Source organism: Porites lutea, chromosome 11 (assembly GCF_958299795.1).
Source record: "Porites lutea chromosome 11, jaPorLute2.1, whole genome shotgun sequence".
Classification (NCBI taxonomy): Eukaryota; Metazoa; Cnidaria; class Anthozoa; order Scleractinia; family Poritidae; genus Porites; species Porites lutea.
Window position 1 is genome coordinate 11793143 of NC_133211.1, and position 27219 is coordinate 11820361.

The following is a 27219-nucleotide window of genomic DNA, read 5'->3' on the forward strand; positions in this document are numbered from 1 at the left end:
TAATTTAAATGTTCACATCATAGGATTTTCCTTCACAGTGTGAAAATGAAGAACGTATTTAAAAACACCACCTACTGAAACAACCAAATACATTTCTTTTAAATGTTCTCATAAACACTTAGTGTATTCTGACGTACAGGGCCCGTCTTCGTTAAAAAGTGGTGTTTTATTCAAGGCGCATAGAAGTTGATTTAAGAACAACTTAAACAGGGATTTTGCGTCGTTTCTAGGATGTTTTCCAATTTTCCTCGGATAAATGGCAGTAATAAGGTAAAAAAAGACTTTCGGAGTAAGGCTGTTATCACTCTTTATTGAAAAAAGGCACTAAATTATAATTAAATAGATAAATTTTCCCATACCTGCCGTGTCAGTATAGTAGTGTAGTGGTCAGAAGAGAAGGAGGAGGAGAAGGAGAGAGAGGATATGAAATGTGCTTCCACGGGTTCGATTCTCGGTTGGAGTTTTTTTTATTATTATTATTTTTGGGGGCAATACTTTTAGGGAAAAAGAAATTTGAAGCTACGAAGTCAAGCTCTTTTTAGTTACATTTTTGTATTTTATTTTCTTGACTCCGTTATATACGCGCATTTTTTTTTTCAGTCCATCATAAATAAAGTGGGGTTCTGCTATTTAAGATGTGGAATTTGCACGTTGAAAAGCATGCAAAGAGAAACTGCGTTCTCTTTAGTGATTGGTTTCTTAGCTTCTAATTCATATTCATGAAAATTTCGAAGTGTCGCATGATTTGCAATATTTCAGTTCGATCAGATCGTTGACGTGTACGCTTGTCTCCCTGTCTCCAAGAAGAAAGTGGGACTTTGAAGGCAAAACGAGGACTGGAATTTTCAAATAAGTTTCCGAAGGTAAGCTCGCTGGTTTCAATGGATACTTTGACAACTTTGCCCTGAAAACTGAAAATTTTTTCTGTTTATTTTAGAAGGAAAGATGTCGTACAGTTGAACGAAAGAAGAGGAGAATTGGAAGCAAATAAGAACGACTTCAAAGAAACAACAACTAAAGGTACGCTGGTTTTAAACAATGTTCTTAAAAGCTTTACGTTTGAAACTAAAAGGAATGTTTAAAGTTCGGTGGAATGAGCACACATGTGCGCCTTGAGTGCCACAGCACACCCCAAAACTGTTTGTAGTTTGGGTAATTTGTGTTTAAAATAACGAAACAGTCTTTGAGCAGGAATTTAGTAGCGCTTCCATTTAACATTCATGCGTCTTAACTAGTACGGAATACTTCAGAACTTGCGCCGTACTTTTAGCGAAGATTGGTTTTATTTCTTTCCCGTTACTGACAAATTATCCGCGCAAATTAATTTACACCAAAATTAGAATGCAAATGAACTTGTCCTAACCAAAAAATCTGTTGTTTCCTCTATTTAGACCGGCACAGTGTGGAACACAAGAGCAGAAGAAAAAGGGAAAGAATCTTAAAGGACAGAATAAATTATTAAACCAGGAGAAAGCACTTCAAAGCTAAGAAATTTGAAATTTTAATATCATTAACAAAATGGTGGTTGACAAAAATGCGTCATTTTTCCTTAGGGAACTTCACACATTAGACGCTAACTTAGCAATTGGTCTCTTCAATCCGTGAAAATTAAGGCTATTGAAATAAGATGAAACATGTAAAATAAATGAAGAATATCATTCCGCTACACGTTTTTCTCAACCACTTAATTAATTTTTAGTTTCCAAAAGGAACTGAATGTTAGCCACTTAAAAAGGTTCTATTTGAATGATCACAGCAAACGATTTTGTTCCGAGACTCAGAACTAAAATACACCAAATTCAAGAACACCTAAAAAGAGCACCAAAGAAGTCCGTTTGCCTGATGATCACACTAAGGGATTTCGCTCAGAGACTCGAAAGTTAGAACAAAACTGAACAAGAGTACCTCAGGGAAGTACTGCGTTTAAACAATTTGAACAGCTCACTAAAACAATACCGCAGAAAGAACTGCTCAGAAGCTTTCACTTGATTGGTCTCATCATGAAATTTCCTCCACAGTCTAAGACTTAAAACGAAAAAGTTTCATTTGAATAGTCGCACAAAATGATTTCTTCCTCGGTCTTGAAAGTTAGAGCTTAATAAAACATCATTAAAATCAACTTTGGGAGGAAAGGGTGAATAACTCAGTAACTCTGCAGATTAAATTTTGAGCGACCTTACTGTAAATGTGGTGGTTAACCTTTTTTTTTAAAGATATATCCCAGTGTGCTATAGGATGATTGCAATTTAGCCTCGCCAAGGTTTCCTAGCTTTACAGCGCAGAAAAGCGACTTATGAACTGGTAGCCATTGCTCAAGATATTTTTCTTTCCGTTCCTTTTGGAAACCATAACGACGGCGATGAGAGAGAGGGAAATAGTACTACCGTGGCATTGCGTATCAAAAATGCATACTGCACATTGCTACCGCTATTGCAAGATCATATCAAAAATGCATACTGCAAATTGCTACCGCTATATTGCAAGATTATAATAAAAATACACACTGCAAATAAAAATTGCTACGGCTATTGCTAGATAATATCAAATCTGCTCATCGCAAATTTCGGCTTTTGCAAAGTGTTGCTGTCACTGCGAGGCCCGATCAAATTTGCATATTGCTTCTGAAATTCATGAAATCCTTTGAATTTTAATGCCACCTAGATAGTATTCCCCGCTTTCTGTCCGTCCGTCCGTCCGTTCGACAAATGAACAGAGACTGCTTCAATGCAGCAATATTTTCAACATTTACATTTAGATTTTTAGTTCTTATGATACAAAATGCTGATTTTAATTTAGAAAGGGAAACACTCTCATGAATTGACTTTAAGAGGGGAAGGGGGGTTGGGGAAAGGTTTGGCCACAAGAGATTCATTTGTTACATCTGAAACGGGCTCTGCTCATATGTCGATCTACTACTTCACCATATAAAATCCCAATGTCTCGCCAAGAAAAACTTTATGATTCTAATTCAATGATAGCGTCGATTATATAGACCACAAGCGCAAAACAAACATTTAAAAAATATATATTTCTCAAGATATCCAAGCCTTAAACGCCGACATGATCTAAGTAGTTTTGTGAAGTCATTTCCGCCCAAAACTTGTTCCAATGTCTTTTTCTGATCAAACTTGTGTAGGTCTTCCAGTTGTGCTCTAGTGGATGAATAAAAGAAAATAAGATTCTGCATAAAACAAACAAACAACAAATGCATAAAAACAAACAACGCGGATTTTCCTTAAAAGAGTCTCAAACATTTTCAAAATTAAAGAAAAATTTGGTATGAACAATAGTGTAAAGTTGTTTTGTTTTAGAAACAGTTGCGATTTTCAGTCCATTTGGACAACGTTTCCCAAATAATCTGAAAAAAAGGCCCGGTTTTGAACGTTAAGTTGAACTTTATCATAGATGTTTTCATTTTGGTCCCGTTCAGTAGTTTACGATGGTTGAATTTATGGAAATTTAAAATCCGAAGAATTATGTTTGAAACAAGAAAGCTTTAACAGTAAAAACCTAGTTTTGATGCAAAAAACCTACTGTTTTGGTTAAGGTGAACAAAGTTAATTCGAATGAGTGAGATCAGTTTCACACACAAGAAAGGAGATATTATTGGAATAACTAAATAAACAATATTGTTCGCACGAACAAAAACAGCCTTCAATTGAATTTCGTATTTAAAACGAAAATTACCAAGACACGAACAAAAGAATCTCTAAAATGGGCTGGTCAAAGTACTTCTGTTGAAAAGAATTGAAGATCTGTAGCTGTTTGCTTGTCCATTAGTGTTTATTTTACTCCCTTGAAAGGTGAATTACAGAACAGACTTTTTAGACTTGTGTTTGCCTTGGACCAAAGGACTCTAAAACAAGTGTTTTTGTCCATAACCAAAATCCTTAGATGGTTTGATATGAGAAATTATGAAAAAAGAACATTTTGATTTAAATATCGAGCTCAGTTTCTTCGTTTTTGACAGCTGTTCCTATTAAAATGACTGCAGTCACTGTTTTCTTGAGGTCAAGTTTTGATGAAACATTGAGAGCAGTTTTTATCAGTTTTGCCTAGTCGTGGTGTTTATAATATCAGCATGTTGGTTGATGATCATATATTGAGTAACTGATCTAAGTCGAAAAGTTTTGTCATTCAGTGAAAATGAAATTCCTTACAACAAGCATTTGAGTAGATGCACAAAAAAATTGAAGTGGTGGTTTACTCTATTACATCTGGATGAAAAAAAAAGAAGATTTAATGGTTTTTAGACGAAACGCTATGAAGCCAAAGCGGTCAGGAGCACTTTTCAATTTTCTTAATTTCTAACAAAGTGTCTCTGCCAATAAATCACTTTTTGTAAAGTTGCATGTATTTTGCTGCCAAAGACTTGTTCCAATCTTTGTTTCTGGTTAAAATTGACAAAACAAAAAAACACATGAAAATGATGAAACGACATGAGCTATTTTGGGCGAAAACTTGTTCCAAACTTGTTTTCTGATAGTAATAGGCCTTTTTCGAGTTCCAAAGACTCTCGTTTTTAAAACGAGGCTAAGTGCAAAACCTTTCATCTGAACATACGTCGCATTTGCTTAAGAATAGAAAAATCAGAATTTCTAAAAAAATCATTTCTATATCAATAGATTCGCACTTGGCCTCGCTTTGAGACAGAGGCTCGAGGCAACTCGAAAATGGCCAATAACTTATGAGTGGATGTTTTCGTTTCTTCCTATTGTGTTCTAGTAGATGAATGAAAAAGGGTAGACTGCCTATGAAAACAAAAACAGAGAGAGAAAGAAACATATACGGCCTTAGAAGTCTAGTTGAAATTCAGCATAGATGTTTTCATTATGGTGTCGTTTAGTTGTTTAGAATGGTCGAATTTCCGGAAATTGAAAACCCGGATGATCGCGTTTGGGGCCAAAAAAATTCAACAGCGATATCGAGTTTTGATGCAAAAAATCTAGTGCTTTGGTCAGGATTTGACTGTCACAGACCTTGAAATTAAAGAGAAGCTGGACAAAGTTATTTCGACTAAGTTAGTTCAGTTTCATCTAAAAGAAAAAATAATAACTGAAATTAATTATGAAAAATATTGCTTGCACGAACAAAAACAGATTTGAATTGAATTTAATAAGAAAAATATTCCAAGATTTGAACACTAGAGATGAAACGAGCTTGTTGTTTAAAAAGCAGCTCTAAAAAGGCAAGAACCAAGAGGCCTGAACCAGGTGTTTTTCTGAAAAAGTCTTAAACCGTGGACGTCTTAGTCTATCTGTTTGTTCATCCATCATTTTTAACTTGACTTTCTTGTGTGGTGAATTACAGAACGAACTTTTCAGACATTCTAATTGTCCAAGACCAAAGACTGCAAAAAGGAATTCAATGCAAAGAATTCTGCCCGTTGCCAAATTCTTAAATCGTTTGAGTCGAGAAAATGTTAGAAGAAATTTTTGATTAAAATATCGAGTTCCGTGTTTCGTTTTTGATAGCTGTTCCTCTTCAAGCAATTGCTGTCACCGTTTTGATTTGGAATTAAGACATGTTTTAAATTTCCATAGTCGTGATACGATGTAGGTTATGAAAACTATCTTAATTCAACGGAAATACAAGGATACTTTCGCTATGTTCATAATGTGAACAGTTATGCAATATGTGACTCTCCACTTTAGAGATCGGCGCGAACAGAAATCGCGCCGCCACAACCGTTCTTGTGTGTAAACAGAAGACCTATCCGGTATGATTTCTGAGGCGGCACAAAACCTATCCGGTATAGTGTAAACAAAGCCTTTCTTTTCTTTTAAATATAAACATGTTGGTTGCTTTTTTGAACATTCAAGACCTTGACACCAAAGTGTAGAAAAACAACTTAACAAAGTCACTCTGTTTTTTTTTTTTTTTTCAGAACGATCATAATTTGAGTTACTAATCTAAGTCGAAAAATTAAGCCGTTTAATGCAAAATGATATGATCATGAAGCATTTTCAGTTTTCAAACAACGATGCAGTAAAAAATTGAAGTGGTTTATTTACTCACATTTGACAGGAAGGAGGGAATCCCATATAAAAGTGACGGGAACACTCATCGGAAAATTGAAATTAAACTCCTAAGGGAAACCAGTGTGGGTGTGGCTCAGGCTTTAACTGACCCCTTATAAAGGAGACTATTCTAAAGCACACATCACTGCATTTTATGTAAGTTTATGTACATCCCTATAAGCGATACCTGAACGGGCAAATATAGTGACTTTTTGTCCCTAACACCCTGAGCGAGACTAGAAGCATCGCCGTCACTTTTATCTGGGAGTCCCCCCCGGGCAGTCTCGAGGCTTTTGGAAAGTTTGAATGAAAAAGAATAAATCGTTTATTGACGAAGTGCAATAAAGACAAAAAGCTTTCAACGCTCGGTCAGGAGCAGAGTTCACTTTACTTTCCATAAAGGCACATCTTGTTTGTGAAGTTTTAAAAAAAAGAAAATTGATAAAACCGCACTTGGTCTAAGTAGGTCTGTAAAGTTATTTTGCCCGAAAATGTGTCCCAATCTCTTTTTCAGATAAAACTTGTTTAAACGTCTATTTTTTAAAAACATGTTCTTTTTTAAAATTATGTTTTTCTGGTAGATGAATAAAAAAGGGTAGACTGTATGCCCATCAGAAAAAGCCAAAAAATTATAAACGTTTCCAAAATTGGTATAAAAAAATTCTCTACGTTTTAAGATTGGTGTCAATACAATTTCAGTCCTTTATCAGAGATTTTCCTGAATAATTATGTTAACAGCCACGGCTTTAGTCGTTAAGTTGAAATTCAGCTGACGAATAATGATTGGAACCCAAAAAGTTGTCTAGTTTTGACAAGAAAAATCAAATGTTTTGGTCAGGATTTGAGTGTCAAAAGACCGCGTGCAGTAAAATAAAAGATGAACCAAGTCAATTCGACCAAGTTAGTTCAGTTTCACCCAAAAGAAAAAAATATTATTGGAATTTCTCACAGACATGATATCAGCAACAAAAACTTACCAAGACACACGCAAGACGAGCATTTTCTTTAAAAAAGAGTTATAAAATGAGCTTAGATGTATTGGTCTAACTTTTTGTTTGTTCATCAGTCAGTGTTCATTTTACTTCCTTAAGTGGTACGTGGTTTACAGAACCAGTTTTTACGGAACCAAACAATTTCAAAACCAGGATTTGGATTCAAATATCTCTGTTCCTTTGCCAAATTCGTAGAAAGTGCGATTCGAGAGATTATAGGAAGAAAAATTCGACCAAATGTCCAGTTCCATGTGACTGCAGTCATTCTTTTCACGACGTGAAGTTTTGATTAAGCAAAGAGATGTTTTCATTTTCCCCAGTCATGGTGCAGGTTTTAAAAAATAACTTAGTTGAACAGAATTGCAAGACATATTCTTTCTTTTCTTTTTGTACATAAAAGAGCTAAATTGAAAAAGTGAAGTTAAAGATTAACTTGACTTGGTCACTTCGTTTTTTCTTTGATATAAATTGAGTTTCTAATCTAAAGGAAGCATTTTTATGTAGTTTTGGCTAATGTCGCAGAAAAAAATTGAGGTGGTGGACTAACTCTGCTAGAATTGACAGGCTTTCTTTGAAAGGCTTAAATGGAAAAAGATTAAATCGTCGTTGACGAAGTGCCATTTAGCTCGGCAAGGAGGAGTTGGTCCCATCTGGCTTTCTGATAGGAATTCAGCTAAGGCATGGACGTTAAAAATTTTTCCTTTCTTTCTATTGTGTTGATCTCCCTAGTAGATGAATGAAAAAGAACGAAACGAAACAAGTATTTTGCTGTTAATGAGTTTGAAACATTTCCAGAATTTCACAAAAATTAGTATAAAAAAAATTCTTAAGTCTTTTTGTTTCATTAAAAGTAGTCTACAGTTCTATTCCGTTAGGAGAGCTTTTTCCCAAATGACTAGAAAACTGGCAAGGCTTTAGACGCTTAGTTGAAATTCAGCATAGATGTTTTCATTTCGTGGTTTAGTAGATTAGGATGGTCGAATTTCTGGAAATTGACAAACAGCAAAATCAAGTTGGGAACAAAAAAACCTTAACAGTGATATACAGTAACTATTGTAATATGAAAAATCTGCTCTTTTGGCTACGATTTGAGTGTTACAAAACTTGAAACCAAAGTAAAGCTGAAAAAAGTTGGTTCAGTTACAGTTAGAATTACTAAATAAACAATATGATTCACTCGAACAAAAACAGACTGGATTGGAATTAACTGATTTTCACTTAAGCATTTCATTTAAAAACCGCTCTAAAATTGCCTGAAGTAAGTACTCTTGTGAAAAAGTCTTTATAGAGTAAGCATGTTAGTGTAGCTGGCATCAGTTAGTGTTCATTTTTCAGTAACAAACAATTGCAAAACAGGCATTTTAATTCAAATATTCCTGTCCGTTGCAAAAATTTTGACTGAAAATATCGAGTCTCCGTTTCGATGAAGCATAGAAATGTTTTCATTTTCATAAGCCGTGGTGTAGTTTTCAGTTCAGAAATGAGAATAGTATTTCTTTCCTTTTTATTATAAGCATGATGGTTGCTTTCTTGAACTTTCTGAACATTAAGGAGCTTGGTAACAAAGTGTGTAAAAATTCAACTTAACATACTCACTTCTGTTTTTCTAACAATATGCCTTATAATGTACTTTTGGCCAATGATGCCGAAACAATTGAAGTTGTGGATTTACTCTTTCACATTTGACAGTCTGTCTTTGGAAGATTTGAATGAAAAAAGATTTTAAATCAATTTTTGACGAAGTGCCATGAAGCTAAAAAGCTTTCTGCGCGGCCACGAGGAGTTTTCATAAAAGTGTCTATTGTATGACGTAAATTATAAAAAAATGCTTTCTAATAATTTCCGAGCAGGTGGTCTTTCTAAACTGCAAAAAATTATCAATTTGAGTTTTGGCTTTGTTTGTTGTTGTTGTTGTTTTGTGACAAGCGCAAATAAGATTTTACGGGACTAAAACTTCATACGTAAACCAACTAGCTTCCTTAATTTTCTAGCCGACGCCATTTTGAATAATAATGACATAATTTGGAACAGAGAGAACAAAATGCAAGTTTGCTTAAGCCATTTTCCTTCAACAAATCAATGTAACACGGTCATGAATTTCGTTGGAAATGCTTTATTTTTGTCTGTTTTACACTATTGGAAGATCAAAAACATGTGAATAAAAATTTTTAGTATGACTCAAACTGTGTTAAACAAGAGAGGAATCATTCATATGTAAGTTTGATAAGAAAACACGAGGTTTCTTCAGCCATTCATCACATAACTGTGAGAGCGTAATAGAGCGTTTTCACATGAAGTCACGGCGGCCATATTGGTGTTCCAAACAAATCCTTTGGGAGTTGAACTCTTAACTCTTTCTTTTGTTCCAATAAATTTGCATAGATGCTGGCCATGTGAGTGAAAACGCACTTTTCCAAGAAAAGCATTGATGCTGATTTGAATAATAATTCATATTCCTGAAAATAACAAACAGTTTTGCTATCGACGTTTTCGCAATTCAGTTAGATCCAATAGAACAACAATTAAAATTAGTCGTTAAAAATAAAATCACTTCAAATGCATTTCAGTGCAAAAGTTTTATTCGACTTCGTTCATGGTGCAATTTTTTTGGTGGTTACAAACAACTTGAATATGTTAATCGCTTGCTTTGAATTTTTTTATAAAGAAAATGTAAACAACAATAAGTCGACTGATCGCATAAATTGTTTCTCTTCTACTCCAAAACATTTGTTCGTGTCAGAGTTTTGAAATTTAGACTATACAACGGTTTGAAGACACCGTTCAATTTCTTGAATAAATTTGATTTGACTGTTTGCAGGGCTTGCGTGTTTATTATGGTCTATATAATCCAAGAGATAAATGACTTGGTTCGAATTGAAATACAAATTTCCGTGTATCTTGTACCGAGACATGGGGTTTTACTGTTTATTTATGTACATTCTTTCACGGCTTGAACTTGTTGTAGCACAAGTGAAAAATGAGGCAATTATAAAGCAATAAATTTTTGAAATGTAGTGATAGTTTTGAAGTTGTAGACAAACTTGTCAATGCGTAAAGAAATTGGAGCGCACCAACTGTTTATTTGTGAAGCTGAGTGTGATTTAGTTTAACGCTGTGCGCAAAAGTTTTGAGGGAACGCAATTTTTCCTTGTGCTACAAAAGTACGAGCTGAATAAGGTTTGCTTAGAGGTAACATGGCAGGTCAAAATTTACATGAATAAGGAATTAAAAAGCAAAAATTTGAAATCTTTGCTTCAAAATATTTGACTAAATTGACTGTTTTAAAAGAAACTTTTGTAGCAATTTGTCGCCTGCCATGTTGCATTTAAACTTTATAATAAGACGTATACACCAACTTGAGCAAAAATTACATTGCAAGCATTACACAAAAGTTTTTAGCAAATTTTGTTTACAAAAGAAATTGGACTTAAAATTTCTTCAAACGCAATTTAAATTTTTTGCTCAAGGAAATTTAAAATTTCTTGTTGAAACGTTTTGCAAGAGTTGGTGTATGCAAGTATTTTTGGCAGAAAATTTTGAAAAGGAAACTCTGTTAAATTTTGCTCGAAAACGTTGTAAGGGGAAACGCTGTGCAAATTTGGTCAGATTTTCCCGCCAAAAGACTTAGTATATTTTTGAAAAATTTTTCATTAATACAAATGAAAATTACTTAACTAATTAAAGAATATATGGTGAATAAAAATATTAATACAAAGTGATTGTTACTTTATTAATTAAATAGAAACTTAGAACAAACATTAAATTGTTGAAAAGAAATAAAAATATTACTTGAAAAACTTTGACTGCTTTCTTTGAGTAGTAATAGATATATATAATAATTATTTTCCTTTTTTTAAAAAAATACGACGCATGCGCCGTGGGGCGCGCCGTATTTTTTCTAAGTCTTTTGGAACCACATTCCAATCATATTTTCGTGAAGACAAGAATTAACATAAAAAATTCTAATCACCTCTTAAAATTTTAAGAAAAAAAAAAACACAAAAACTCAATCGAAAATTTGTCTTGGCAAATAATCCTTTTTCTATAAATGCAAAACTATCAGAAGTTTTAACTGAGCAATTCAACCGTGCAGATCAGTCCTGGAAATTGGTTGAAGTAAGCTTAAAATACTTTGCTACAAGTCCAAATCAGTCTTGTTGAAGCAAAGCAGTTAAAATTCAATACGCCTAGCATCGAAATACTTTGATTTCGCGTCCAAATTTTTGGTCTTAGTTGGTAATCACAAAATTAAGCAAGCGAAGCATCTTAAAAGTTTGTTTACGCTGCAAAATTCTACTCCTACTGGATTAATTTGCACGGTCAAATAAAATTTGTGCGCGTCTCAAGAATCTTGGTGCCGACGACAATAACATTCTGTTGGATGGCTGGAAATTGTTCAGCCAAAATTTCATCCCAAATGCTCTTAAAGAAATATTCAGAAACAGCGCAACACATGATTTTTGAAAGCAATTCATCGTCAGCTATAACACAAAGGTTTTTTTGAAATAAACATTTAGAGCTAGGTAGAATTGATGTGAGATATTTTTTGAGTAAACAATCACTAAATAATGCAAAACAGGTGAGAGCAGAAACTTTTCGGTTCCTTTTTAAAATTACGAAACTAATCTAGTGCAGCTAGCTTTGAGTCCCCAAATCGACAAAAACGGTCTCGTAGGGCTCGAAACAACATTTTTTTCCAGTTTGCAATACAAGACAAGTATGTAGCGTTTGTTTCTTTGCCAGAATGTATTTTTTTCAAGTCTTGATTCGAGAATTTGGCGAGAAGTGACAACTGAATTAATTAAAAACCCTTGATTTCAATTCAGATTTTGTCCAACGTATTAGTTTAGCCTTCAGTTACATTTCTTCTTAACAATTTATCTTCAGATATATCGTTTCTTTGTTTGTTTCTTTGTTAGCTGTCTAGCTATCTACATGTAGCTTGCTTCCTGTCCGCCATTCCAGCAGCCGAATATCTTGTGGAAATTGAAATGAGAATTTAACAGTCAAAACCTCAGTTTTTTACTAGACCTTTGCTAGTCTAGAGCCCTGGTGTTTCCTCATCTTTTGGTGTAGTTCAACAATATTGTTGTCATAATTCCGGTATGTCTGACTATGGTCTCACAAGTTAAACATTCCTTTGTTTTCATTGTTGTTTTTGTTATAAACCGTTATACTTTGCCACTACTTCTCTGTGTGGTAAATGTTTTTAACTCTGTCGTCAGTATGGTCTGTTGAATGTGATCGTGTGGGTAGGTGCACAGGCAGACCACCCTCTGTTAGTGGGGCCGTTGTTGATTGGAATTGATTATTGATCTTTTGGTCTTTATAGAAGGAAGACAGATGAACAATACGGTGGCTACAATTTGCTCCAAAATGCAGATTTTAACGCAAATGTATCGATAAAAGTTTGAAGAAAATATTGACTGAGTCATGAGTCATGTTTTTTTGCGGTCCCGTGAAAAAAACGTGACACGTGACTGTGGTGAGTGTAGTACACAGAGGTACAGCTGCAAAGAATTGCTTTCAATTGACAAAGCAAAATAGGTCTCTGGTCAGTAACTGGTTTGGAAAGTGTTAAAAGTAGGCAGAAGCATATGCTTCTGAAGTAGGTCAGTCACGTGAATGTGATCTTGTGAGTGAGAGTATTTGTAGTCGGGGGTTTGTAGACATTGACTAGCATTAGGCAAAGTAAACTAGTTCTCTTTCTAGTAAATGGTTTCAACGCTGTCATGAGTAAGCCAGTTGAATATCATCGTATGGTTGAGCCTTGGTCCTCAGAGGCAATTTTAGTGAGAATGATTGACGTTTGACAAAGCAAACCACGTGTCTGTACAGTATCTGGTTTGAAAAACCCAAACAGTGCTGCTATTGGCGACAATAACTTACGTTTGGCAAAGTACGCTAGTTAGTTCCTTGAATAGTAAATGGTTCCCGCCAAATCATAGCATAAAAGTCATCACTGATGAAAGTGTTTTAAATGGCCTTCCTAGCGCAGTCTATTGCAAGTTGGAATGTGGCTGAACAGTGACGTCACCTCAACATGAGACTGTACTTGTAAGGAATTTGTATGGTAGTAACTACTACCTCTACTTCCGGTCAACGCCTAAAAGACGACGTGGAGGAAACTGACCCCATAAGGCTATATTTCCAGAGCAGTATCTCTCAGCAGTGTGCTCATGTATGTAGTAGAAGAACGTCCTCTTTAAGTCCTCCCATGTGCAGGCACCCATGTTATGGGCTGTTGCGCTGCACAGCTGTCATCACGAAAAACATGTCCAGAAAAAAACATTCTTCTTTTTTGACTGGTACTACTGAATGGTACCACTGATCTTTTCTGCCAAATCACTCTTCCAGATGTTCTTCATTTTGTTCCGTGATTGCTAGGCCATTGCTTCGCAAAAATTTATGTCTCTTTCCTTAGAACACAAAATCAAATCCAGCTTGATTTTCGTACCATCAATTGTCTCCATTTCCTTTCTTTCCACGTTCAAATACTCAGCTTTGGTCTTTTTTGCGTTCAGTGACGGCCCAACCTTACCACATTCTACCTCCACATTGCACAAAAGCTGCCTGGCTTGCCTAATTTCATCAGAAGAACAATGTCATCAGCAAAATCAAGGTCCGTTAACAGATTGCTTGAATCCTACGATTCCGTTTCCTCCGAAGAGTAAAACCAAGCTCCTCCTCTTTTCCTTGTGTGGCTTGTCTCATTGCATAATCGAGAACAATCGAGCACAGTGACAAAAAGATATGGTGCCAAAGTGTCACCCTGCATGACTCCAAAAAATATTTGCCGTCAGGGGATACAACCTTTTCTTTGATGTTGCTCAACATTAGCATGATTGCATTGATGATTCTCTCCGGGAAGTCATAAGTAGAAAGGATCTAGGACATCTCTTGATGGTTAATGGAATTGCATGCCCTAATAAACTCAATAAATTCCATAATCGATGGTAGACGGTATTGTTTTACTCCTTCGAGGATTCGTCTCAGTGCTAGCGCCTGCGTAATGGTAGATCTACCCGGGCGAAAGCCATTTTCATCGTACAGTATCGCAGACATGGATCTATTATTGGGCGTATGCAATTTAGTAACATTCTGTTATTCAGCCTGGCGACTACCGATGTTAAGCTGATACCTCTGTAGTTTCCAGTGTCCCTTAAATTGCGAGATTAGGATGGCGAGTTGGTTTTGTTTCTCCCCTATTATCAGCAGTTTGTTGGCAAAAAGAATAATGTCGTCGATCTTGGGCATTGTGCCATCATCTCTAGGTGCTTTACCTTCTCTTATCTGCTTCTTGGCATTTTGCAATTCCTCCATTGTGTATTCAGTCTCATATTATTTCAATGTTATGAAGAAAAGGGTGAACGTCACTCAGCGTTGTGTCTTCAAAGGGGGTTCCCAACAAGTTCTTGAAATGCTCATACCACTGCTTTTTCCTTTCTTCAGGGGTTTTCTCCAAAATTTTCCAGATGCTGCTGCTTTACGATTGGTTATCGTATTAACTATTTTCCAAGCCTTGCTGGGGTCAACTACTTTGAACGCACTCTCAACTTCTCCAATATGATACTTGATAAGTTGCTACTCACGTTCCTTGTATACTGCCTGTAAATCACTTTTGGCTTCTATTCTTGTGACTACTTCCGGACTCTTTTCGTCTTGTGGATGTTATATTTTCTTGTGATTCTTTCGTTTCTCTTTCGTGGTCGACAATTCTTGCATTGTTCAGGTGTCTAACCTCTTTTCTTTTTCTAACAAGCGTGAGAGTGGCTGCCCCTGCATCTTTGCTTGCCTCTACTAGTGCGTTGCATTGTTCAGTTGATCGTTGTGACAGCGTCATTGAAGTTCTTAGCACACTGTAGTTTGTTTATACTCAGAGTGAAAAATATTGGTACGTGCATAAAAGTTATTGTTGGAAAAGTGAGACGGAAATAATAATAACAATCTTTTAATAGGATGCTCCATCACAAGAGTGGTTTACATAGAGGTCCTAATTACGAGATGTATATTATATAATACAATTAAAATATAAAAAGGTTAAGCTAAAATCGATATATATGAAAAAAAAAAAAAAAAAAAAAAAAAATTTAAGCTAAAATCCAGTTACAGAAATAATTAAAACATACACACTACAAGTACTCAATTATAAAAAGCAGAAAAAAGACACTTCTTAAAAATTGGAAAACTTGCTGAGTTTCTTACAGTTCTCTCTAATTCATTAAAGTCTTTGAAACAGTGGTACCGCGAACGTTGTTTTCCCCAATTATATTTAATTTTGGGGAGCTTGATAGTATCGTTATTGCGCGTATTGTAGGAATGTATATCACTCTTTCTTACAATGTCCAAAGAATGATTAAGTTGGCCATTAATACACTTGTATGCATATATACATCGATGACATTTCCTACGTTCTTCAAGATTCAGCCATCTCAAGACAATCAATGCATCGGTGGATGAGGAGTGAGGTGATCTATCTAATATCAACTTAGCTGCTTTGTTTTGGAGAATTTGCAATTCCTTCATAAGTGAGACATTGTCCTTGTCACCCCAGACTAAATCAGCATAATCAAAAATAGGTAGCACTAAGCTATTATAAAAAAGTAACCGGGCATCATAAGGTAAATAATACTTAATCCTACGTAGAAGACCAAGGTTTTTATTAACCTTACATGAAATATACTCAATATGGTCGGACCATGTGAAAGTTGAAGACAACATAACTCCCAAATATTTAAAACTACTTACAGAATTTATATCAGTGTCAAAAATAGATAACGTGAAAGAGGAAATACCAACAAGTTTCCTATTACTGCCTATAATCATGGATTTCGTCTTAGTAAGATTTAAAGTTAACTTATTTCCATGTAACCACTGGGCAACTTTCAAGAGATCATCATTTAGTGCCTCTTCTAACAGGTGTGGCTCTTTAGCAAAGTAGTACAGGACCGTGTCATCAGCATACAAAGTCACTTCGCAATTCTTTATAACCAGCGGAAGGTCATTAATATAAACCAAGAAGAGAAGCGGTCCTAGAATGCTCCCCTGTGGTACCCCAAAGGTCATCGGGAGAGGGTCAGACACAGCATCGCTACAGGCAGTCCGCTGTTTACGATGATTCAGGTAAGACTTGAACCACTGTAGAGTGCTGGGCGAGACATTGATAGCCGACAATTTAGATAGCAAGATCGTATGGTCAACGGTATCGAATTTTTTTTTTTTTTTTGTATTTTATTTATTTATTTTCTTTTTACAGGTATAGTACAAACAACATACAGATCGAAACATACAAACACTACAAAATTTACAACAACTACCTTAATTACAAAAAAACAAAAAAAGAAAATAGAATAAATAAATAAAAAGCTACGCTGCACTACACTACAAGGCTTACATAACTTATTCGACTTGAACTTAAAATACAGAGTAATACAGGGAGTATTAGAAAAACGAAGTTTGGATAACAGCTACTGTTGTATTAATGGGAGTAACGGCTTCCATTTTTTATCATGGAAATGGATTTTGTTGTTTCTTTTCGCGATAAAACGTTCGGTTTGAAAAGTTTTTTTAAATTTATCGACTAGCAGACTTACACATAAACAGCCCTTATTTAACTTACAGCGGTAAATAAAATATTTGCTTTCAAGAATGATGTAATTGACTAGAATGCTTATATTATCTGTATCTAAGATCCCAAAAAGGACATTCATGATATCAAACCTAATAGTTATATTAAAAGAATCAAGTACAGACTTTAAATCATTCCAAAACATGCTTACTTTTGTACAATGGAAAAAGAGATGTTCTATGGTCTCCAACTCCTTTTCACAAAAATCGCACAAGGGAGAATCTACTTTTTTGAACTTAAACAGCATCTTGTTCGTGTATAAGATCCTGTTTAATATCTTATATTGGAATTCTCTTAATTTAGTATCCAATGTTGTTTTGAAGGGCAGTAGATATATCTTTTCCCAGTCCAACTGAAATGTGTGTGTGCTGAAAGCTTCGTTATATTTCTTTTGCGCTGTTGGTATACTGGATATCTTAGAAACAAAACTGTCATATAATGACTTTGATTTAAGATTTTGGAAATTGACTTTTTTCCCTTCAATAAGTAACTTGAAATCAGTTTGGATTAGATCATGAGTTTTTGAAGAGATAGAGTTTTTATTTGTTTTTAATATTTTGCGCCATTCTTCAGGAAAAGCATTGAAGAGACTGAAAAGTAGAAAATGTTCAACTGGTGAAAGAGTTGAATATAATGGTTCCTTGTTCGACTTGAAACCTCCCCACGTGTCGTAGAGGTCTCCAATTTTTACAATTCCAAGATCAATCAGCCTACTGTTATAGACTGACTTTGATTCAATGCAAATGAACTGGTTGTTCCATATGACCTGATTTGCTATTTCAGAGGATGAGGAGGGGTTGTCTTCATTTAAAAGGGTCCACGCCACAATGCATTCTTTGTAAAATTCTGGAAGAGTTACCGGTAGTTTAGTGTAGTTAAAATTGCAATGAAACAAGAATTTTCCCCCTACTTTCTTAAGATAAAAATCCAGAAACAACTTCCAGCCAGCGGGGTCAATGGAGAGATATCTCTTAATACAAATTATTCTTTGGGCAGAGATCATTGACTCAATGTTGGGCATTTTCAAGCCTCCTTTATCAATAGGGTTAATAAAAGCTCTGCGCTTTACTTTATCTTTTCCCTTCCAAACAAAGGAATATAGCAAAGTATTTATTTTTTTGATAAACTCTTCTTTATTTGAAATGAGAACAACCCTGTATAAAATCTTTGGTATGGCGAAAGACTTGATCACTTGAATTTTTCCAAGTAGTGTAAGACCTCTCCAGCTCCAGCCCTTCAGCAATCCCCTCAGAGATTTCTCGATTGATTCAAAGTTAAGCTTATAAAACAGTGCGTGATTAAAGGTGAAATGAACCCCTAGGATCTTTATGGCCTTACTTATTTCATTAACACCTAGTTCTGAGCTGTTTACTTCCATATTTCCTAGTAGAAGAATTTCCGTTTTGTCGTGATTGACCTTCAATCCGGAGTATGTACTAAACAGATCGATAGTATCAAAAAGGGTGCGATGCGAAAATTTGTCCCTAACAAATGATGTCATATCATCAGCGAATGTAACTAATTTGATTTCGGAACCACCCACCTCAATACCCTTAATTTGATCGTTATTACGTATGGATAACGCCAATAATTCAAGTACTATTATGAAAAGAGATGGCGAGAGTGGGTCGCCCTGGCGAACACCCCGTTTAACATTGAAAGAGGGGGTGGAAAAACCATTATTAAAAACACAACTTGATATATTATTATAAAACGTCTTGATCCACCCCAAGAAGGATTCTCCAAAGCCAAAGAACTCTAGCGATTTGTGGAGGAAGTTCCAATTTAGAGAATCGAAGGCTTTCTCAAAATCAATTGCGGTCATTATACCTTGGTAGTCTCGCATTTTAGTAAATTCCAACACATCGGTTATCGTACGAGTTGCATCAAAAATTGTTCGTCCTTTTACAAAGGCATTCTGGTCATAATGGATAATATGTGGTAGGACATTTTCTAGCCTTTTAGCGATAGCTTTTGAGCCAATTTTAACATCAACATTTACCAGAGAAATCGGTCTCCAGTTTTTTATCCATCTTCTATCTTTGTCCTTTTTCTCAATTAAAGTTATTACGGCTTGCTTTTGCGAATGTGATAATTCACCATGAAAATACGCATAATTTAATGAGTCCACTAGAAATATTCCGATTTCTGACCAGAAGAACTTGTAAAATTCTATAGTGAGCCCATCGTTTCCAGGAGTTTTATCGTTACTAAAGGTAGACAGAACCTTGAAACATTCGGAATATGTTAATTGACCCTCGCACGTTTCCCGCATTGAGTCGGTTAACTTAGGAGATGAGAGGGTATCTTCCAGAAAAGGACAAATTGAATAGTCAGTTTGTATTCCCGACTTTTCGTCATAAAGCTCAGAATAAAAACTGTGAATTTCGGTCATAATAGTGTCCGGAACAGTAGTCTCTTCTCCATTTGCTCGAATAAGTTTCCGTATGCAGCTTTTTTTCTTATTTCTGTTTTCCAGATTTAGAAAATACTTGTTGTTTCTTTCCCCTTGTTCAAACCATGTAGCGCGGGAACGAATGATTGAGCCTCTTACAATGTAATCATACTCTTGTTCGTATTCTGTTTTGACCGATTCGAGGTTGGCAAGGTTTTCTTGCGTCGGTGATTCTGCTATTTTTTCCTCACATATTTTAAGCCTGTTTTCAATTGTTTGAATTCTATTTCTCCTTTCTTCAGCTTTCAGTTTGCTATACGATATACTTTCCCCGCGAATTTTGTATTTCATCCAGTCCCATTTAATTCTCGAATCATCGCAAAAATTAATTTCGTCTATCCACTTAGGAAAGTTCTCGCGTAAACGCTCAACGAAAAAAGCGTCATCCAAGAGACTGTTATTGAACTTCCAAAAAGATGGGCCACGCTGCTGATCATTTAGACTGTCAATTTCTAAAGTTATTGCATGGTGATCCGTTCTTATAGCTGTCACTATGTCGACTTTAGCTACGTCATCTTGTAATAGGTCACTAATGAGCCAATAATCAAGGCGTCTTTGAATAATTGGGCTTTTTTGTCTCCAAGAAAATTTCTTGCTATTAGGATTACGGATTCTCCAGATGTCAACTAAATCATAATTCAGCATAATGTCCTCCACACACTTAACTGAGTCTTTTAACACAGGGTTTCCACCCGAACAATCTAGGTCTGGGTCCATAGTTACGTTCCAATCCCCTCCTAATATAATTTTGTAGTCAAAATCATTGTATCCCTCATCATAGATAAGCTCAGACAATGTTTGGAAGAACAACGATTGCTTAGTGGTGGTATTGGGAGCGTAAATATTTATCAGAAGGAATGGAACATCTTGAATAGTTGTCTCTAAAATGAGGTACCTCCCATCCTCATCCGATCGAATTGATTTCAATTTGAAGTCAAAGGATTTACGTATAAGGATTGCGACCCCACGACTATGGTTAGAGCCATGAGCAAAGTAAATGTCCCCGGACCACTGCTTTTTCCATTGATTTTCAATCTCTTCAGTGCTGTAAGTTTCCTGCAGAAAGCAGATGTCTGAATTTTGCTTGTATAGCCAGTTGAAAATGGACTTACGTTTTTCAAAAGAACGGATACCCCGAACGTTCAGCGAAAGAGTTTTAAACTTTAAGTTGTTGAAATCCATTGAAATTTGCATACGTGTAGTGAAAAAAAGACAACAACAGTAGCTGTTATTCCCAGAAGGGTCACTGTTACTCGAACAATTAACGCATTCCTGATTTTGTCAAGTGCAAACTGAATAAATATAGAATAACATACATAACAAAACAAAAGAAACGAGATGAAAAACGTAGCCAGTGTAAAGAATTAAACTGTTGAAGCTACGCCTGGACGAGATCAAGTGTTATACTTTTGTTTAAATCGAACTTCAGAAGAGAACTAAGGAATATGCTAATCGATAGCTCCCAATAGAAACGAAAAAAAATAAGAAGTGAACTACTTCCTGCGAATTCTAAAAATAAATAACCTGGAACCTATTTATTTATGATTTTACCTCCACACCGTCAATAAAGAGTTTATAGGGTTCCGTTCTACTGAAGGCTGCCCGTTTTCCATCTTTTCTTGCTTGTACCATCTTCGGAATAAGCCTCTTCCTCATATCAATCACCTGCTTAGGTAGATCTGGGCCAATACCGAAATTCGACTGGCTATCGATGTTGCGTCGGCAAGAAAAGAGGTTTTCTCGATCTTTAAAGCGAAGACAGCGTGCTATGATGGCCCTGGGTTTTCTTGTGTTTCGGTCCTTTTTACCGACGCGGTGGACTCTTTGGAACTCAATAGATTGGGCGTTTTCCACATTTAACTCTTTCTCCAAGAAAGCTTTCAAAACGGGTTCAGTATTCTCTTCCCCTTCGATTTCTGGAATGCCGTAGAAACGAAGATTTTCGCGGCGGCTGTACACTTCATAATTTAAGAGTTGGAGACGCAAGTGATCCAACTCCTGTCGTGACTTCTCTTCGTCATCTCGGAGTTTTCTCTTACTGGTTTCCACTTCATCATTCAGGAATTTTACGCTTGTTTTAAGCGTATTTGTTTCTTCGACTGTATTTCGTACGTCTTCCTTTAAGCGGTGGAATTCGCTTTGAAGGTTTGCGACCGTTTGATTTATTCGATCCACAGAGTCCTGTAAAACATTTATTTGTGTGCCGATATTTTCCAGTTGACTTAACTTTGGTAAGGTATCGAATGCCTTGGTCAGATCTAGGAACACTGCACCGCACAGTTCTCCACTCTCCATATGCAATAGGACCTCATCTGCAAAACTGGTGAGAGCCGATGTTGTAGACAGTTTGGGACGGAAGCCAAATTGTTTGCTTGAAAGGAGATTATTTGAATTCAGAAAGTCATAGAATTGGGAATGGACGACTTTTTCCAGAATTTTACTCATTGTTGGCAGAATAGAAATTGGGCGATAATTTGACGCATCTCTCCTATCTCCAGTTTTGAAAAGTGCAGCCACTTTCGAGCATTTCCATATTTCAGGAAAATTGCCAGTGCGAATAGAGAGATTCAGTAACTTGGTGATCGAGGGACAAATAGCACGCGCGCCATACTTTAAAAGTCTCGCACTGATGTTGTCCAAGCCAATAGCTTTATTTGTCTTTAGAGAAAGCAGATGCTTGAGTACTGTTTTCTCATCAACTTCGTCAAGCGAGAAAGACTGTAGCATCGTGGCCGATCTGACTGGGAACATAGCAGCAGCTGATATTTTATTTGCAAGACTTCTGCCAATGGATGAGAAATAACAGTTGAGCACGGATGCAATAGAGGCTGGGGTGGTGTGTTCAACACCATCAACTACGATACATTGTGGGCTCGAGGATTTAGTCTTGCGCGAAGACACCTCATTCACCGCCTTCCAGATCTTTCCTGAATCCCCTTTAGCCTCTAAAATCAAGTCACAATAATACTTGGATTTTGCTGCCTTGACTTCACGATTGACCCTATTTCTTAACTTTCTATAACGAGCCCAGTGAAAAGCAGAATTGGTTTTCACGGCTTTACGATGGTGAAAATCACGATCCTTCATCACCTCACTGATTGTATCATTCAACCACGGGAGCGGAACACCTCGTATTCTTCGCCTTTTCACGGGCGCATGCAGGTCAGCTATTTCAGAAAACAAGTGATTCCAAATAAACACGGCGTCGTCGATGTCTTCCTCGTTTTCAATGATGTGCCATGGGACGTTATTCAAGTCCGCTAGGAAGGTGTTCGCATCAAAGTTTTTATAAGAGCGGTATTCAATTGTCTTCGGTGGTGCCTTAATTACACCTGCTTTTAAAACACAATAGACGAGGTAGTGATCACTCAGCGAAACAGGAACAACACCGGAGTCATTGATGCGGTGATCATTGTTCACTAAAATCACGTCAAGCAAGGATTGACAGGTTTCCGTCACTCGGGTGGCCTCAGTAATGAGTTGCGTAAGATCGTGTGAAGTTGCAAATTTTTTAAGCTCTTGTTTTTCTTTCTTTCTTGAAAATGGCAGCATATTTGCATTTAGGTCGCCAAGAAGCACGAAATCACATTTTTCCAGGTTAACTTTCGTCATAGATATCTCCAAGTTTGAAATAAAGTTCGCAAAGTCAAAACCGGGGGCTCTATATGCACAACAAATCAATACTGGGCGACATTTAGTGCGCAATAGCTCAATCCATAGACATTCATTTGCGGCTGAGTAAAGATCATTCCTAACACGAAACGGCAAGCCTTCCTTTACATAGATTGCTACTCCACCAAAACCTTCTTTGGCTCCAGACCTATCCAGGCGAATGCAATTATATCCTGGAATAATAACATGAGAGTCTTCATAGCAGTCATCCAGCCAAGTCTCACTGAGTGTAAGAATAAAACCCACAGAGAAAACGAGAAAATGAGCTGGGTAGACATGTTGCGAGTTTAGTAGAACATACAACGTCGGTAGCGCTGAATGTCGATTGCTTCAGTTAAATTTCCGTCATACATTTTAAGAACGGTAATTTGGCTGTTACATTCGAGTTGCATGCCGAACATTGGTCAGTTCGTTCAAAGTCTTCGTAATATGATCTTATACTGCAGCTTGTCTGCCCCCTTCCGTTCATTAGATGTCTTGGTTTGCGTGTAACACGTATGTTGAAGCGCTGTAGGATAGTTTTCGTATGTAGGTGGAACACAATCGTCCGGATGAGTGTATTGTTAAATAGGACTTGCTGACAGAGACTAACGTTTCGACAAACTTGGCGGTACTCATCTTGAGAGTCAAATAATAGCTTTTAGGAGCTAACGCTCCTTAAGTATAAGGAATCGTTGCTTTAGTGACAGGTCCAGGGTCTGAGTGTTTCGTGTAACAAATTCTGCGTATGGTTCCTTTCACAGAAAATGTCGTCTACGTACTAATAACCTGTGGGGTGTGTCTCCTCAAAGTCTTGTTCCTCTGTGAACGACGTTCAAGATGCCATAGGATGTGTTTTCGTTACACACATCGTTGTTTTCATCCATGCATATAGTCCGCTGTTGTTGTTACGGGAAACTGATCAGTCTGGAGAAGACATTTTATCACTTTCCTGCACTACTTTCTTCTTTTTGTCGGCTAAGGTTATTCTAGGCGTCCTCGATCTCCTCTTTGTGTACACTGCGATTGAAGTGTTGTCACCGCAAAATAATCATTTGTCAGATGCAAGGTGGCCCTATGTTCCTCCAAAAATTAACAGAAACTGTGAAGCTAACTACTGAAAATTGCAATTGTAAGGAGTCTATGCTTCCCGGAAAGGACGTGAAGAAGGACCGCGGTAGAGTAGATTCATAACGTCGTACGTATACAGATAGTTGAGTTCGTTAACAAATAACATCAGCACATACTAGGGCCATGCAAGCGAGTAGGTGAACAGCGACTTCACAATAAAAGACACTCGTTAGTAGTAGTTATCAAAAGATTCCTTCACAGTTCTCACTGGCATAACGTCATCCGTAAGTACTGATAGCATTACAAGGAGTTCTCGGTGCAGTCTAAGGCCAGTTGAAGTGGAACGTGGGTAAACAGTTGTTTCACATCAACAGACTGTGTGTCTGTGTCTTCTTAATAGATCCAGTTTTCAGTATATGGACGGTGTTTATACAGATAAGTCAAAAGGTTTAGCAAGTACATCAAGTGGGTCGCACTGGTATGTTTTCACTAAAAGAACTTGGCATACAACCTCAATGGTTGCGGTACACCTTAACTTTTCTTGGAAGTCTCATTTTGTAACTCCTTACTGTTTAAAGGTGGGTTCAGTTGAGTTAGGGTATAACTGGTGTCGTAACAGATCCAGAATCAAACGTTGAGATCGACAATCCCAGTGTAACTGTTTCGAGTAACAAATGACTTCATCGATGTAAACTTTGCCTAAGTACTTCGTTTCGTAATGAGGTAGTAGATTTGTCACAAACTAATTGCGCTCGTCTTGTCAAAGTAGTCCTGAAGTGGAATGCGCTGTTTCACCGTAAACAGAGTCATGGTTCGGTATGTGCTCCTGTACTACGTTGCTAAGGTTTCTGTGAAAATTGTGGCGTCTATGTGAATACAGCTGTGGTGAAAGTGTCGTCAAAGCAACCTCGTTCCCAGGGTTCTCTCCTACCCGACCTACGAGTAGGGCGGGTAGGAGAGAACCCTGGGAACGAGGTTGTCGTCCAAGTAGCGAACCAAGAGCCGGTAGGTATATTGAATTGTAATGTCAGGTCTTTTGGCTGTCGTTTTGGTAAATCAGGGCGCGATGTTATTATTCATCTGTCAATTTACCCGTGATGTTATTGAATGTTACGAGTGTAGACTTAAATGGTTTTTGCTTGCACCATCATATCTTTTGTACCTTGTTAGTCTTGCCCTTGTCAGTTTTGTTGAGTGAATTGATTTTTCAGAGCCCTAAATAGTTATTCCAAATTTAACTTTGTGTTATATCTGACAATAACAGTAACTGGCCCGTTGAATCGTAAAATCATATTTTCGGAAGTTTAACGTGTTTCGCTATTTCTCAAATTTTCCGCTTGCCTGCCACTATCAAGATTTTTTGGAAAAGTTAAAATCTATTTTCGCTACCTTTTGTCCTAGTGAAAGAATGCTTGATATACGTCCTTCCCTTGATCCCTGTTCCTCGATCCTTGATTCCACGATTCCATGATTTTATGAATCCCTGAATTCCTCATTTCCTGATTCCTTGAGTCCCTGATTTCATGATTCCACGATTCCATCATCCTATGAATCCCTGAATTCCGCAATCCCTGATTCCCTGATTCCATGATTCCATCATTCCTTAATTCCACAGTCTGGTAAAAAGAAAAGGAAAAGCAAGAGTTAATTACAGCAGGTTCCAGGTTTGTTTAACTTAACTAAACAGAGCAGAAGCTTTCAGCAAAAGTTCTAGCTGGATAAATCTGTATATATGTAACGTATCGGATCCAATGACTTTCTTTGTTAGCTTTCATCAAATCCTCCCATGTTGTCGAGGTGAGAAGATTTGTTGTTACTATTATTTCACAATCAGGACTGTTGAATACACCATGCTTATGTATTTAGAAATACCCAAAGGTTAATTCATAGCACAGAAAAACAGCTCAAACAGAGAATTAAACATTCGCCAAAGTTTTTAAGTTAACGAAGCCCTTTAAGTGACCATCATCAATTTTCTCTTTATAACCAATAAAGAGAAAAGGTTTAGAGAATTTATCACATGATCACCAAACAGGAAAAGCTTTGATCTTTTATCAACTCCCTTAATCAATTCTTATGAGAAATTTACAGAGTGGAGAATTTGCATACATGTGCATATTGGGGTTAAAATGGAAAGGGATGGAAAAGGAGGAATACAATTCCCCCAAATAATTTAGTAGGCCAACCTGATGGAACTCTGACCTACAATGGCATTTTTAAGACACAAATTACTATTTTAAAAACATAAAAAAATTCCAATACTAACCTGATTTATGACACATCTACTGTCTGTGTCCAATGCCTTCCCACTCCAATCATGAAGGAATCAGTTCTCCTCTGTTCTGGTTAGGGAGAAAATGTAACAGATAAGAAATGTCTAATCAAACACACCGTGAAGGATCGTTTTCAAGTCAAAATACAAGTGAAAGAGAGTGATTAAGTTGAAATGAAACAAAATGAAATGAAACGTTGTGGATGAGAGGACAACAGATGCATTCTCTTAACAATTTATATATTTACATGTTACTTCACTTTTCAAAACCTCCTGAATTCCTAAGTTCAAAAGCCAACTGACTCTGCATTTTTCACTGCTGTCAATCATCTTAGCAGACCTCTTAGGAAACAGAACTTTACTTACTGTGAACCTCACAAAACCGTGAACACCAAAAATATTCATGGAATGTTATTGTGTTGCGAGGAAATAGCCAATACGGCATGAGAAAACCAAACCACAAACAGCAACAGTAATTAGTTTGTGGTTTTGCGGTTTGCTCGCGTGTCCTGAACATGATTGTGATTGGTCACCACACAATCAACATTCCTGAAATTTTTTATGTGTTTACGGTTTTCTTAGTTTCACAGTAAAAGGGTTCAAAGAGTCATGGTTTGTGATTTGTGAATGGTGGGTTTCCATCCGATTTGTGTGTTTCTGTGTTTCAAGGTTCGTTGCTTGTCATTGTAATTATGATTAATGGCAGTGAATAATGCCATTGAGAAGGCAGCTTTTGAACTTCACAGTCTACATGTTTTGAAAAGCGCAGTAACAGTAAGTTCAGATGGCAGCCGCTATCTTATAACCCACCCAACCTATGATGTGAATAATGTGTGTTTGATCATTATTGCACAACATTTGCCAAGCTTCATGTAATAACAGTGGGTCCATCAACATTATACAGTTCTCCCCAGATGATTTATTTACCTGATAAGTCTCTTTTAAACTCTCTACAGATTTCCCAAAAAAGGCATTTTAATGATAGAAATTACTCTTTAAAACCAATATACTGCAGGACTTACCAGAGGTATGAGAAATCTGCTCCCTGTTTCCAATGGTTTCACAAGAATGTTACCACTCTGCATGTAGCAAGCAAGAAACATTTCTTGGATAGCTATATTAAAAATGAC

The 27219-nt window shown here is 36.6% G+C and overlaps 1 long non-coding RNA gene across 1 annotated transcript; it reads right to left on the minus strand.

Moving 5' to 3' along the window:
- Positions 1–1477: 1477 nt before the first annotated feature.
- LOC140952347 (uncharacterized) lies at positions 1478–27166 on the minus strand. The gene is made up of 4 exons (XR_012167346.1): positions 27112–27166; positions 26084–26159; positions 25207–25433; positions 1478–3152 (listed from the first exon to the last, which is right to left on the minus strand). It is a non-coding gene; the product is annotated as an uncharacterized lncRNA (long non-coding RNA).
- Positions 27167–27219: the final 53 nt, after the last annotated feature.